The sequence below is a fragment of the Lissotriton vulgaris genome, chromosome 10 (genome assembly GCF_964263255.1).
Source record: "Lissotriton vulgaris chromosome 10, aLisVul1.2, whole genome shotgun sequence".
Lineage (NCBI taxonomy): Eukaryota > Metazoa > Chordata > Amphibia > Caudata > Salamandridae > Lissotriton > Lissotriton vulgaris.
Window position 1 is genome coordinate 1,037,560,993 of NC_141698.1, and position 15,806 is coordinate 1,037,576,798.

Consider the following 15,806-nt stretch of genomic DNA (forward strand, 5'->3'; position numbering starts at 1 on the left):
TATATATATATATATATATATATATATATATTTATGTATATATATATATATATATATATCCAAAACCACAAGGTGCCTGGTGTGGAAGGATCACGCAACAGGTAAGAATGGCCCAACAGTCTTTATTGGAGGGAACAGCAGGGATTCAAGCTCGTCGTCACAAGGATACTTGTCAAAGCCGCCTGACGCGTTTCGTGAGAGTTCACTTCTTCAGAGGCGTTGGCTTTCATGAACCGGGGCGTGCACCATGGAGACAATTTGAAGCATTGTGCATTGCATCAGCGGGCGGAGCCACACACTGAGGCATGATGGTACTGGTAGTCCATTAGTGTTAATCAAGTGAGTTGTATGCCCCTTGTTCGTTATTAAGAAGATTAAATCCGCAGTGGGGGGTGAGTCTGTTCTCGGTTCCTTGCTGACTCTTCGTATCTCCTAATAACAGGGCACCTGTCCCTTCAACAACGGCGCCGCTTGACGTCGTCGCAGGAGTGCCTCAGAGCACCGGTTCACCTTCCGCGGCTCAGGCAGTGCCGCCTAACATCCAAAACCACAAGGTGCCTGGTGTGGAAGGATCACGCAACAGGTAAGAATGGCCCAACAGTCTTTATTGGAGGGAACAGCAGGGATTCAAGCTCGTCGTCACAAGGATACTTGTCAAAGCCGCCTGACGCGTTTCGTGAGAGTTCACTTCTTCAGAGGCGTTGGCTTTCATGAACCGGGGCGTGCACCATGGAGACAATTTGAAGCATTGTGCATTGCATCAGCGGGCGGAGCCACACACTGAGGCATGATGGTACTGGTAGTCCATTAGTGTTAATCAAGTGAGTTGTATGCCCCTTGTTCGTTATTAAGAAGATTAAATCCGCAGTGGGGGGTGAGTCTGTTCTCGGTTCCTTGCTGACTCTTCGTATCTCCTAATAACAGGGCACCTGTCCCTTCAACAACGGCGCCGCTTGACGTCGTCGCAGGAGTGCCTCAGAGCACCGGTTCACCTTCCGCGGCTCAGGCAGTGCCGCCTAACATCCAAAACCACAAGGTGCCTGGTGTGGAAGGATCACGCAACAGGTAAGAATGGCCCAACAGTCTTTATTGGAGGGAACAGCAGGGATTCAAGCTCGTCGTCACAAGGATACTTGTCAAAGCCGCCTGACGCGTTTCGTGAGAGTTCACTTCTTCAGAGGCGTTGGCTTTCATGAACCGGGGCGTGCACCATGGAGACAATTTGAAGCATTGTGCATTGCATCAGCGGGCGGAGCCACACACTGAGGCATGATGGTACTGGTAGTCCATTAGTGTTAATCAAGTGAGTTGTATGCCCCTTGTTCGTTATTAAGAAGATTAAATCCGCAGTGGGGGGTGAGTCTGTTCTCGGTTCCTTGCTGACTCTTCGTATCTCCTAATAACAGGGCACCTGTCCCTTCAACAACGGCGCCGCTTGACGTCGTCGCAGGAGTGCCTCAGAGCACCGGTTCACCTTCCGCGGCTCAGGCAGTGCCGCCTAACATCCAAAACCACAAGGTGCCTGGTGTGGAAGGATCACGCAACAGGTAAGAATGGCCCAACAGTCTTTATTGGAGGGAACAGCAGGGATTCAAGCTCGTCGTCACAAGGATACTTGTCAAAGCCGCCTGACGCGTTTCGTGAGAGTTCACTTCTTCAGAGGCGTTGGCTTTCATGAACCGGGGCGTGCACCATGGAGACAATTTGAAGCATTGTGCATTGCATCAGCGGGCGGAGCCACACACTGAGGCATGATGGTACTGGTAGTCCATTCTTACCTGTTGCGTGATCCTTCCACACCAGGCACCTTGTGGTTTTGGATGTTAGGCGGCACTGCCTGAGCCGCGGAAGGTGAACCGGTGCTCTGAGGCACTCCTGCGACGACGTCAAGCGGCGCCGTTGTTGAAGGGACAGGTGCCCTGTTATTAGGAGATACGAAGAGTCAGCAAGGAACCGAGAACAGACTCACCCCCCACTGCGGATTTAATCTTCTTAATAACGAACAAGGGGCATACAACTCACTTGATTAACACTAATGGACTACCAGTACCATCATGCCTCAGTGTGTGGCTCCGCCCGCTGATGCAATGCACAATGCTTCAAATTGTCTCCATGGTGCACGCCCCGGTTCATGAAAGCCAACGCCTCTGAAGAAGTGAACTCTCACGAAACGCGTCAGGCGGCTTTGACAAGTATCCTTGTGACGACGAGCTTGAATCCCTGCTGTTCCCTCCAATAAAGACTGTTGGGCCATTCTTACCTGTTGCGTGATCCTTCCACACCAGGCACCTTGTGGTTTTGGATGTTAGGCGGCACTGCCTGAGCCGCGGAAGGTGAACCGGTGCTCTGAGGCACTCCTGCGACGACGTCAAGCGGCGCCGTTGTTGAAGGGACAGGTGCCCTGTTATTAGGAGATACGAAGAGTCAGCAAGGAACCGAGAACAGACTCACCCCCCACTGCGGATTTAATCTTCTTAATAACGAACAAGGGGCATACAACTCACTTGATTAACACTAATGGACTACCAGTACCATCATGCCTCAGTGTGTGGCTCCGCCCGCTGATGCAATACACAATGCTTCAAATTGTCTCCATGGTGCACGCCCCGGTTCATGAAAGCCAACGCCTCTGAAGAAGTGAATTCTCACGAAACGCGTCAGGCGGCTTTGACAAGTATCCTTGTGACGACGAGCTTGAATCCCTGCTGTTCCCTCCAATAAAGACTGTTGGGCCATTCTTACCTGTTGCGTGATCCTTCCACACCAGGCACCTTGTGGTTTTGGATGTTAGGCGGCACTGCCTGAGCCGCGGAAGGTGAACCGGTGCTCTGAGGCACTCCTGCGACGACGTCAAGCGGCGCCGTTGTTGAAGGGACAGGTGCCCTGTTATTAGGAGATACGAAGAGTCAGCAAGGAACCGAGAACAGACTCACCCCCCACTGCGGATTTAATCTTCTTAATAACGAACAAGGGGCATACAACTCACTTGATTAACACTAATGGACTACCAGTACCATCATGCCTCAGTGTGTGGCTCCGCCCGCTGATGCAATGCACAATGCTTCAAATTGTCTCCATGGTGCACGCCCCGGTTCATGAAAGCCAACGCCTCTGAAGAAGTGAACTCTCACGAAACGCGTCAGGCGGCTTTGACAAGTATCCTTGTGACGACGAGCTTGAATCCCTGCTGTTCCCTCCAATAAAGACTGTTGGGCCATTCTTACCTGTTGCGTGATCCTTCCACACCAGGCACCTTGTGGTTTTGGATGTTAGGCGGCACTGCCTGAGCCGCGGAAGGTGAACCGGTGCTCTGAGGCACTCCTGCGACGACGTCAAGCGGCGCCGTTGTTGAAGGGACAGGTGCCCTGTTATTAGGAGATACGAAGAGTCAGCAAGGAACCGAGAACAGACTCACCCCCCACTGCGGATTTAATCTTCTTAATAACGAACAAGGGGCATACAACTCACTTGATTAACACTAATGGACTACCAGTACCATCATGCCTCAGTGTGTGGCTCCGCCCGCTGATGCAATGCACAATGCTTCAAATTGTCTCCATGGTGCACGCCCCGGTTCATGAAAGCCAACGCCTCTGAAGAAGTGAACTCTCACGAAACGCGTCAGGCGGCTTTGACAAGTATCCTTGTGACGACGAGCTTGAATCCCTGCTGTTCCCTCCAATAAAGACTGTTGGGCCATTCTTACCTGTTGCGTGATCCTTCCACACCAGGCACCTTGTGGTTTTGGATGTTAGGCGGCACTGCCTGAGCCGCGGAAGGTGAACCGGTGCTCTGAGGCACTCCTGCGACGACGTCAAGCGGCGCCGTTGTTGAAGGGACAGGTGCCCTGTTATTAGGAGATACGAAGAGTCAGCAAGGAACCGAGAACAGACTCACCCCCCACTGCGGATTTAATCTTCTTAATAACGAACAAGGGGCATACAACTCACTTGATTAACACTAATGGACTACCAGTACCATCATGCCTCAGTGTGTGGCTCCGCCCGCTGATGCAATGCACAATGCTTCAAATTGTCTCCATGGTGCACGCCCCGGTTCATGAAAGCCAACGCCTCTGAAGAAGTGAACTCTCACGAAACGCGTCAGGCGGCTTTGACAAGTATCCTTGTGACGACGAGCTTGAATCCCTGCTGTTCCCTCCAATAAAGACTGTTGGGCCATTCTTACCTGTTGCGTGATCCTTCCACACCAGGCACCTTGTGGTTTTGGATGTTAGGCGGCACTGCCTGAGCCGCGGAAGGTGAACCGGTGCTCTGAGGCACTCCTGCGACGACGTCAAGCGGCGCCGTTGTTGAAGGGACAGGTGCCCTGTTATTAGGAGATACGAAGAGTCAGCAAGGAACCGAGAACAGACTCACCCCCCACTGCGGATTTAATCTTCTTAATAACGAACAAGGGGCATACAACTCACTTGATTAACACTAATGGACTACCAGTACCATCATGCCTCAGTGTGTGGCTCCGCCCGCTGATGCAATGCACAATGCTTCAAATTGTCTCCATGGTGCACGCCCCGGTTCATGAAAGCCAACGCCTCTGAAGAAGTGAACTCTCACGAAACGCGTCAGGCGGCTTTGACAAGTATCCTTGTGACGACGAGCTTGAATCCCTGCTGTTCCCTCCAATAAAGACTGTTGGGCCATTCTTACCTGTTGCGTGATCCTTCCACACCAGGCACCTTGTGGTTTTGGATGTTAGGCGGCACTGCCTGAGCCGCGGAAGGTGAACCGGTGCTCTGAGGCACTCCTGCGACGACGTCAAGCGGCGCCGTTGTTGAAGGGACAGGTGCCCTGTTATTAGGAGATACGAAGAGTCAGCAAGGAACCGAGAACAGACTCACCCCCCACTGCGGATTTAATCTTCTTAATAACGAACAAGGGGCATACAACTCACTTGATTAACACTAATGGACTACCAGTACCATCATGCCTCAGTGTGTGGCTCCGCCCGCTGATACAATGCACAATGCTTCAAATTGTCTCCATGGTGCACGCCCCGGTTCATGAAAGCCAATGCCTCTGAAGAAGTGAACTCTCACGAAACGCGTCAGGCGGCTTTGACAAGTATCCTTGTGACGACGAGCTTGAATCCCTGCTGTTCCCTCCAATAAAGACTGTTGGGCCATTCTTACCTGTTGCGTGATCCTTCCACACCAGGCACCTTGTGGTTTTGGATGTTAGGCGGCACTGCCTGAGCCGCGGAAGGTGAACCGGTGCTCTGAGGCACTCCTGCGACGACGTCAAGCGGCGCCGTTGCTGAAGGGACAGGTGCCCTGTTATTAGGAGATACGAAGAGTCAGCAAGGAACCGAGAACAGACTCACCCCCCACTGCGGATTTAATCTTCTTAATAACGAACAAGGGGCATACAACTCACTTGATTAACACTAATGGACTACCAGTACCATCATGCCTCAGTGTGTGGCTCCGCCCGCTGATGCAATGCACAATGCTTCAAATTGTCTCCATGGTGCACGCCCCGGTTCATGAAAGCCAACGCCTCTGAAGAAGTGAACTCTCACGAAACGCGTCAGGCGGCTTTGACAAGTATCCTTGTGACGACGAGCTTGAATCCCTGCTGTTCCCTCCAATAAAGACTGTTGGGCCATTCTTACCTGTTGCGTGATCCTTCCACACCAGGCACCTTGTGGTTTTGGATGTTAGGCGGCACTGCCTGAGCCGCGGAAGGTGAACCGGTGCTCTGAGGCACTCCTGCGACGACGTCAAGCGGCGCCGTTGTTGAAGGGACAGGTGCCCTGTTATTAGGAGATACGAAGAGTCAGCAAGGAACCGAGAACAGACTCACCCCCCACTGCGGATTTAATCTTCTTAATAACGAACAAGGGGCATACAACTCACTTGATTAACACTAATGGACTACCAGTACCATCATGCCTCAGTGTGTGGCTCCGCCCGCTGATGCAATGCACAATGCTTCAAATTGTCTCCATGGTGCACGCCCCGGTTCATGAAAGCCAACGCCTCTGAAGAAGTGAACTCTCACGAAACGCGTCAGGCGGCTTTGACAAGTATCCTTGTGACGACGAGCTTGAATCCCTGCTGTTCCCTCCAATAAAGACTGTTGGGCCATTCTTACCTGTTGCGTGATCCTTCCACACCAGGCACCTTGTGGTTTTGGATATATATATATATATATATATATATATATATATATATATATATTCACTGACAGAACCATAGGTTATAGACCATATATAGTTAGGAATTAGCATTTACAAAACCTCATTTTACTCACACAAAACCATTGAAATTCCATATATAGTTAGTTGCACTAACTATATATCGCGCACCCGCAATCCACTGCTGATGATGTCACATATTACATCATTCATGACATGGTCAGTGACATCACTGATGACATCACTGATGACATCTCAAATGACATCACTGATGACATCTCAAATGACATCACTGATGACATCACTGATGACATCTCATTTGACATTACTGATCACATCACTGATGATATCATTCATGTGATAATACGATGAACCTCTTCAGACTCTAATATAACCTTAGATACAATCAGTGTAAACAGACACTCACAGACTGTCACTAATCCATGGAGTTACTCACACACCTAGTCAGTCATGCAAAGAATCAATCACACCTCCATTTCCTCAACTATACAGTTATACAAACTTTACTTATTCAAACATATACTAACACATATTTACTCTCTTATACAATCCCTGATACAAGTTCACAATGATCCATACAGCCACTCACACATTCACTGGCTCTTATGCACAGTTATTTATATATGTCAACTCTCACATGTACTGTGTTTTACATATGTACTTACTTTGACATGTAGCACTGAGATATCCATTCACTCACCAATACACTCATGCACACAGTCAACCGCCCATACAGCTGTTTCCACATTGCCTTTTGAAACCATACATCTAGTGAATCAACTGCTCACACATCTATGCACAGAGTCATACACCTCCCAGCCACCGACACACACACTCAGTCTCCCATACAAATACTTGGACAACCAATCAATAACCCATATAGTTACTCATATAGCTACTTATCAACACATGCAACAGTTTACAGAACAACAGACAAAATGATGCACAAATTAAGACAGTTTAGTCACTAACCCATGCACTCAGTGAGACACATTTAATCACTCACTCATACAGTCAGTCATGCACCTACTAAATCCTTCATCCAGACACTTATACATCCACTCATTCTTCAATATGTAAGACATATTTTAACTTTACAGAAACATACAGTCACTGGATGTTGTCATCAGTGATGTCATCAGTGATGTCATTTGAGATGTCATCAGTGATGTCATCAGTGATGTCACTGACCATGTCATGAATGATGTAATATGTGACATCATCAGCAGTGGATTGCGGGTGCGCGATATATAGTTAGTGCAACTAACTATATATGGAATTTCAATGGTTTTGTGTGAGTAAAATAAGGTTTTGTAAATGCGCATTCCTAACTATATATGGTCTATAACCTATGGTTTTTTCAGTGAATTTTCAAGGTTTTGTAAATGCTAATTCCTAACTATATATGGTCTATAACCTATGGTTTTTTCAGTGAATTTTCAAGGTTTTGTAAATGCTAATTCCTAACTATATATGGTCTATAACCTATGGTTTTTTCAGTGAATATATAAATATACATACATATATAAACATATATCATCTGTATATCTATATAAATACAAACATAAATGCATGCATACATATACTTATATGCATACAGATGCATGTTATTTACATGAAAGTTGAAAAAACACTAATAAAAGCAAAGCTAAAAAGCCACCTCATTACAAACAGAATGGCTTTAACTTAAACGAGGGCGAGATCTATTGCATTTTCAATGCTTGTTTACTTTGGTTCCATCAAGAAGGCATTCAGATGTGTCACACATTTGCCATAAATTCTGAATGTTAGCACTCTAGTTGCACATTAGATCACTGTAGTAAAGCTACTGCTCACCAGGGACGTCTGCTGCTGGTATTCAAAGTGCATGTTCAGTCTGCATGTCAGAATTTTTTTAATGAAATAGAAGAGGATTTGAGAAGTCACTCAAAATGATCCCTAATTTTTCTTTCTGAAGCACTAATCATACTTTCTATGGCAAAATTAACCCCCTCATGTTGTTCCTTTTTAAATTGAGTGTTTTCAGACTTACCACTTCATTCCAATCAAGATGGCTTCTGGTGTGCCATACTTTTGTCATAAGTAAGACTGTTAGCGCTCTAGTTGTTCTTTAGAACACTCTGGGACATTCTGTCATTGGGCTATACTTGGGGTACATCTGGGTGATATTTGGGCTACATTTAGGCTCTTTTGTCTCTGGTGGCCATCTTGGGAGACTGTATATCAGAATGTTTTAATGAAATTGAAGAGGGTTTGAGAAGTCACTCAAAATGTGCCCTAATTTTTCTTTCTGCAGCACTAATCATAATTCATATGGCAAAATATACCCCCTCATTTTGTTCCTTTTTAAATTAAATGTTTTAAGAGTTACCACTTTATTCCAATCAAGATGGCTTCAGGTGTGCCATACCTTTGTAATAAGTAGGACTGTTAGCGCTCTAGTTGTTCTTTAGAACACTCTGGGACATTCTGTCATTGGGCTATACTTGGGCTACATCTGGGTGATATTTGGGCTACATTTGGGCTCTTTTGTCTCTGGTGGCCCTTTTGGGAGACTGCATGTCAGAATTTTTTAATGAAATAGAAGAGGATTTGAAAAGTCACTCAAAATGTGCCCTAATTTTTCTTTCTGCAGCACTAATAATACCTTCTATTGCATAATATACCCCCTCATTTTGTTCCTTTTTAAATTAAATGTTTTAAGAGTTACCACTTTATTCCCATCACGATGGCTCCAGGTGTGCTATACCTTTGTAATACGTAGGACTGTTAGCGCTCTAGTTGTTCTTTAGAACACTTTAGGAGGCTGCAGTATAGCACAAAGGAATCAACTGACAGTCTCTGTCCTTGTTGGATGTACATGTTTTACTGAGAATGTCAGACTTCATTTTCACATGACTGAGAAAGATAATGTGAATTTACAGAAAATATGCTTTCAGTTTAGCTTATAGATCCCCTTCCAAACCACTGTGGGAAAATCATGAGATATTAGTTTTCTTTCAAACAATATTCATGATATCACAGCAGAAGGCTTTTTCACATGGTAAAATCACCTTAGAACCCACCACAATTCCTAAAACGAGCATGGTACCATCAACAAATGATTTATAATGTAACTAAAGTCCTAAAACCCTCTATTAACTACAATGCTTTTTAATGAGGTGCTATCATGTATATTGGTCCCAAGATGGCTGCCAACACTTCTTGGATGAAGTGCTGACAGCCAATCAGATCAGATGTGTGGTTAGGCTCCGCCCAGATATATATATTTTTTTGAACCTAAATTACTCAAAATCCACTGGAGCACATATATTGAGACCTAGCAAAGGCACATCAGGCTAACAGTCCCTACAATTTTGCCAAGTTTCGTGCAAATCCATTCAGCCGTTCGAGCTAAAAGTGAGGCCAACCGCCCTATGGAAATTAACATGGGAAAAACGCGTTTTGGGACCCCCCTTTTTTCTCGGCCCAACCTTGATGAAACCCCCCCAAATTGTCAGGGGCTGCTCAGAAACAAAATGTTCAATTTTCCTGAAAATTTCAGCCAATTCCGTCCACAAACGCCAAAGTTATTAGAAATAGAATTTTCAAAAATCCCATAGAGAAAAAATCCTAACTATATATACCTACTGGCGACCGCCAGTAGGTAATATATCTCTCTCTCACTCTCTCTCCATTGCACTTTTATGTACTACAGCTGCAGGCTAGAGAGCAAAGGGGTGGATCTAAGCCAATCGATGAAGTAAAGAGAGAAGCCTGAACTAACTAAACTACAAGTGGAGCAGGGAAGGCGGACTGGCGGGACCCCTAATAGCATAAGTCACCTGCAACTACCTTCAGTGCCCTGCGGAGGTTGTGACTATTCACAAATGCTGGAGACCTCATCTGTGCAAGGGTTTCCAGCTCACCTCACTCTTTAGCGGGGGCTCGACTCACTCAGACCATGTGATGAGTCCGCCCCCTCCATGATTGGCTCCTTTGCGTGTTTAGGCAGCTGAGCAAATTGGGATGCCCTTCGCTCTGGGGGTGGTACAGAAACCTGAGAAGACTGTGAGCAGCATTGCCAGCACCCCTACATTTAAGGTGTTACTCTCTACTGAAGTATGCTCCCGCCCCCCTTTTATAAATCGGTTGTACATCTGGAATGACAACAAATAAGCAAAACCATTCCCGGGACAAGGTTAGGAGACAGAATACAGCCTGCTGAAGCCTCAAAAAAACTGTTTTCCAAAGCGCTTGCACATAAGCACTGTATACATTTAGTGAGCTGGAACAATTAGATTTGGGAATTGACTAAGAACACAAATTATTTGACAAAAATAGAGGAAGAGAAAGAGAGTCAGGAGAATAACCGCAGGCAAACCAGGTTATAAGGCATGACAAGTAATGAACTAGCTCCCCTAGAGGACAAAGAAGCTCCCGCTGGGAGGGAGGCTAACAGCAGCAATTGTACCAGGAATTGCTGGTTGCAAACTTCCTAAGGACCCCAGCACAAGGCACAGTCATCACCACAATGAGGAATGCCTACAGAGAGCAGGAGAGCCTGCAAGCAGGGTTCTCCTTTGGAGCATGTACGGAATACTGAAGGACACAAGGGACAGTGGCGGCTCCTCCACTAAGGTAAAGGAGCGTCGCCCCACTGCTTTTAAGCCGTGTGACTAAAGGAAAAATAAAATTAAAATAACTCAATGTTATTATCATTTTATTTGTTCCTGCTGCTTTGTGGCAGGGGCGGGCGGGGCTGCTCGGCTCTCAGAGCAGGGCAGGGGAGAAGTAGTTTGCCTACTCCAAGGGCTCATGAATGCTTGACTGGCCCTCTTAGGCCAGCCATACAGTCAAGCGCACTTTGCATGTTTTCCATGCAGGCTGCATTACAGCTTGGGTGGAGAACATACCCAGGCTCCCATTCCCTGGCTGAGCTCTGAAACACAGCGCTCAGACCAATCACAAAGCTGCATTGCAGTGTTGCGATTGGTCAGGGGAGCCTGGGTGCTTCCTGGTTTCTGTTCAAGCTGAGTCCTGACGCGGAGGATAGACTGGCGTGACACAGCGGTGATAAGGTAAGTTTTTTTTCTTTTCTTACATTCCACCCACCCTCGCCATCCCTGATCCGTGCCTGACCACCACTGTCAAGGGGTGGATGACTTATCACAAGGTAAGACATAAGCCACTTGCAAACAGATGCCCCGGGACTGCCCTGATCCCATGACTGTCTCCACTAAGCACCAAGACACCTGAACAAAGAGGAGGTGGAGGTAACCTGGACTTGCCAACTCCAATTGGCAGTTAGTGGGTATAGCTGCCAACCCTTCTGGGTATGATAGCACAACTGGTGGCAAATGACCCTTTCTTAGCTCTCCGCTTAGTGTTGGCCCATGTTTCTTACATTGTTATTTCAGAAACATTTTGCTTTCTGCATACCATTACTGTGCCAATTAGCAACAAACCCTCACACTCAGGGCCAGACTGAGACCAGCAACCAGCCCTGGCAGGTTGCTTCTCCACCGGCCCTGGTAATGGGAGGGAAGGGGGTTGTTACCTGCAAAGCACTCCTCCGGCTTTTCTTAAAGAGGGCCTATTTTGCAGCGCTGCTACAAAACCGGCAATCTGTAAGATAAGCAGCCCCCTGCGGCCACAAAACCGGCCCCCACCCCTCCAGCCCACCGGGGAAATGCCCAGTGCCCACGAGGGCCAGTCCGGCCCTGCTCACACTGCCTCAAAAGTTATGAGGTTAGGAATATCGAATTTCAAATATTGACGGGAATGAATATCGTTATAACAATATCGAGGGACAAGATATTGAAAGGTAAGTGCAATGAGGGAGGTAAGGATTTACTATTCTGACCTCCACAGCTACATACCTTGAAGACAAATATATATCAGCAAGGTATGTATATGTGGTGTTAGGTATAGAAACTTATCTTTCGATATCTTGTCCCTCGTTATTGTTGTAATATTCTACCCCATCAATATTTGGAATTTGATATTCCTAGCCTACACTCTCATAAAGCATCAATTAGCCTCAGTGCATACAGAGCTCAATTACAAGGGAAGAGGGGAAACACTCATGTGTTATGAGAAGGGATAGTGAAAAATGGCTTAATTTTTAAGAGATGAAGAATAAGACCTGTAAGAAATGTCCCTGTTAGGTGAGACCCTGATAGGGCAAAATAATAGATGCTGAAAGTATATGGGTTCTCTGCGTGAGTGAAACTTACATTATTGCATGATACAGCTTTCTGGCTAAGCCTCGGCCTATAAGGTACATTGTACGGATCAGCTTACCTTGTATCCAGCCTAATAGTTTGTGATACCCCGCTGTATCAATGTACTTCATTTACTAACAAGAGACCAGACTATGATTTGTTACATAACATGTGTATTTGTAAAGCACACATTCTCTCAGAAGGGTATCTTGGCACTGAATAACAGATGTTTATTGTTACCCAACTCAATGGTACTGATTGTATCAACCTCAGATGGATGAAAGGCTGAGTGGACCCGCAGGGATTTGAACATGTGACCATGAGGTCGAACACAGGCCACTCCAGTGGACACATTAGTTCACTGAGCCACCAGACCCCGTTACATCTACAAGCTGTGTCTGTGACTCTCTACTGGGTAGGTGATTGGTGTATACAGATTTAGTTCCTCTAACAACATGGTTACGCACAAGAACATATGATGATTTATAGCTTATGTTTAATATAATCCTGCACATAGGTTTGGATATCAGAATATTGTTGTTACAATTCACATATATACACAAGTGTGACAGGGTAACAAATAAATTCATCTGCACACAGAAACAGGATGTGAGTTTACTTCTGTGTAGGTGAGCGCTAACCCGACATACAGTCGGAGGTAGGGCTACTCTCAGAGTGGAAACCAGGCCTATTGTTAGATCTTTGAATTGTCATCTTTCTGAAATATTTGAAAAACACCAATTTTATTGCAAGAAATGGCTCATCCTCACCAGCCCGATGTAGATGCATATACATTTCTTTGGCACCACTCAGAAGAAAACTTGCGCTTTGTTGTACTTTGTAGAGCACTGGTCCCTTCTTATCGATGCTGCCCACATTTTATACACCCCTGCCAACTAGAAACTGAAACTCAGTGAAGCTAAGTAAATTCAAGAAGGTGTTCAGAGGTGGCCACAAGTGAAATGGCAAGCTCTAAGGACAAAAACTGAAATAAATATACTACTAAATATAGAAAAAAAGAAAGAAGTAAAGAAATATATACAATAAACTTAACAGTAATACTACTACTACTACTACTACTACTACTACTACTACTACTACTACTACTACTACTACTACTACTACTTTAATAATTACAAAAGAAAAAAAATTAATGCATTCATTCATTCTGCATAGCATCTAATGTTGGCAGAGGAAAGGGAGGTAGTAACATCAAATTGTACAGAGGGGGGAAAGGACAGATTCCATAGAAATAGGGCCCGGAGAGTGTGATTTGGAAGTTAGGTTTCCCACTTTATCAGGATTTCTGCGGGCGATGCACCCTTCATTGTTAGGCCAGGTCCAACCACTGCTAAAGCGTGTGGCTCAGGGGTTAGAGGCGGCAGACCCGGAAGCTGAGATCGGCCCTGGACCAGGGTTCAATTCCCCGCCCCGACGGGGGTTGGGCTCAATAATTCCACAGACTCGATAATTCTCACTCCGGTGCCTACTCGACTCACGGGTTCACACTCTGCGACTCTGGGCAATAGCTTGCTTAATCTCCACAACGGCCCCTCGCGGCGGGATGCCTGGCTTTCACCTTGTGGATACCCTGCCGGGGTATCTCACAGGGGAATACCAGGACGGGTTCCCTAAGCAAGCGCATAGATGCCTGCGATGTGGGCGATTTGCGCTATATAAATACATTTACATTTACTTGTGAAGCCGTTGTTCAATCTGTATCGCACTCCGGAAAGAAGCCGCTAAATTGAAGCTGCAAAGTTCAATGCGTTGACATCTGTCCACACTACTGCGTTATGAAGCTAATGACCAACAGGAAATGTATAAAGCATATTTTAATAAGTTCTCTGCTTACAATGGAATCTAATTTGCCATAATGGCATTGCATTGTCGGTAAATTGATGTCTTCTTGTTCATTTACATTCCATAGTGGTCGCGTGAGCTCATATCACCTCATTAATGGGACTTCCGACAACATACTTTAGTATCGACTACATTACTGGCAACACTAATGTGATCTTGTAAAAGCATCTAAGAATCAGATCTGTAATCCATGCTGAGATACACCGCCTCCTCATTATCACCGGTGTCGGTGATTGGGATTTCAGACTATTGGTCTTACATCCTTTCCACCATCAAAAACTGTGCAAATCAGGGATGACAAGAGCCTTCTGGTCCAGGTGCATTATCCTGTCCAAGATGTGGAGATAACATTCATCCTGGAAAGCAATACAGGTGAAAAAAGCGGAAAATAGGATCAACTAGGACATTTTGTTTTTTAATCCAAAGTCATAATGACGCAAAGGATCCTTTGAATTATTTCAGCAGATGACAAACAAATGACCCATTAGAACATCCACCTAATAGGTGGCATTGAGAAATGTATTCTCTGTTCATGCTCCAAGCTCGTTAGCCAACGAACGCCATGGTGGTTATATGTGATAATGGTTATATCACGCAACGTTGCTGTAAATAAGTGCTAGGAAGTGTTAGAGAGGACCGTTGCGTACATCACTTGACTTGCAAGTGTAAATCCATCCGATCATTCTGGTTGCAGGTCAGAAGATAGCAAACATAGCATCTAACCCAAATGTTGTGACCTAAATATAAATGGCAAAAATGTCACCCAGTATCACAGTGGGGTGATCATTTCACAAACAATCTTTAGGACATGAATTTTCAGACAATATTTTGGTTCTGTTATTCTGGTACCATACTTATTACACCAGTATCTAGTAGGTATATTTGGGACTAGTTCTGCTCTCAGGAACAGGCCTTGGGTGCTCCAGTGTGGGGATCTCATGCAGAGTTGATGAAAACACACAGACTAGTGAGTTAGTGGGTGCTCACAAACTCTTCCACAACCCATCCATAGTGTGATACTCTCGGTTATTTACTCCTGCAAAAGGTAGGACTAAATGCATGTTCAGAATGAGAATAGAGAGTGAAGAGCCCAAATATTCAATCAATCAATCAATCTATCAGGGGTCTGTATAGCGCGTCTACTCACCAGTGAGGGTCTCAAGGCACTGGAAGGGGGGGGGGGGTCCGCAGGGTGCTGGGGTCATCTGAAGAACCAGGTCTTGAGGTCCTTCCTTAACAGGAGCAGTGTGGGAGCTTTCCGGAGGTGGAGGGGGAGGTCATTCCAGGTCTAGGCTGCAAGGTAAGAGAAAGACTTTCCACCCGTCCCCGTCTTGTAGATGCGTCACATGGTGGCCATAGAGAGGGCGGCTGATCGGAGGTTTCTCTTGGGTGCGTGGAAGGAGAGGCGGTTGTTTAGATATGCTGGTCCGATGTTGTGGAGGGCCTTGTATGAGTGCGTGAGGAGCTTGAAGGTTATTCTTCTTGTCGATGGGGAGCCAGTGGAGGTTGCGGAGGTGTTGGGTGATGTGGTTGTGGCGGGGGATGCCCAGGATCAGT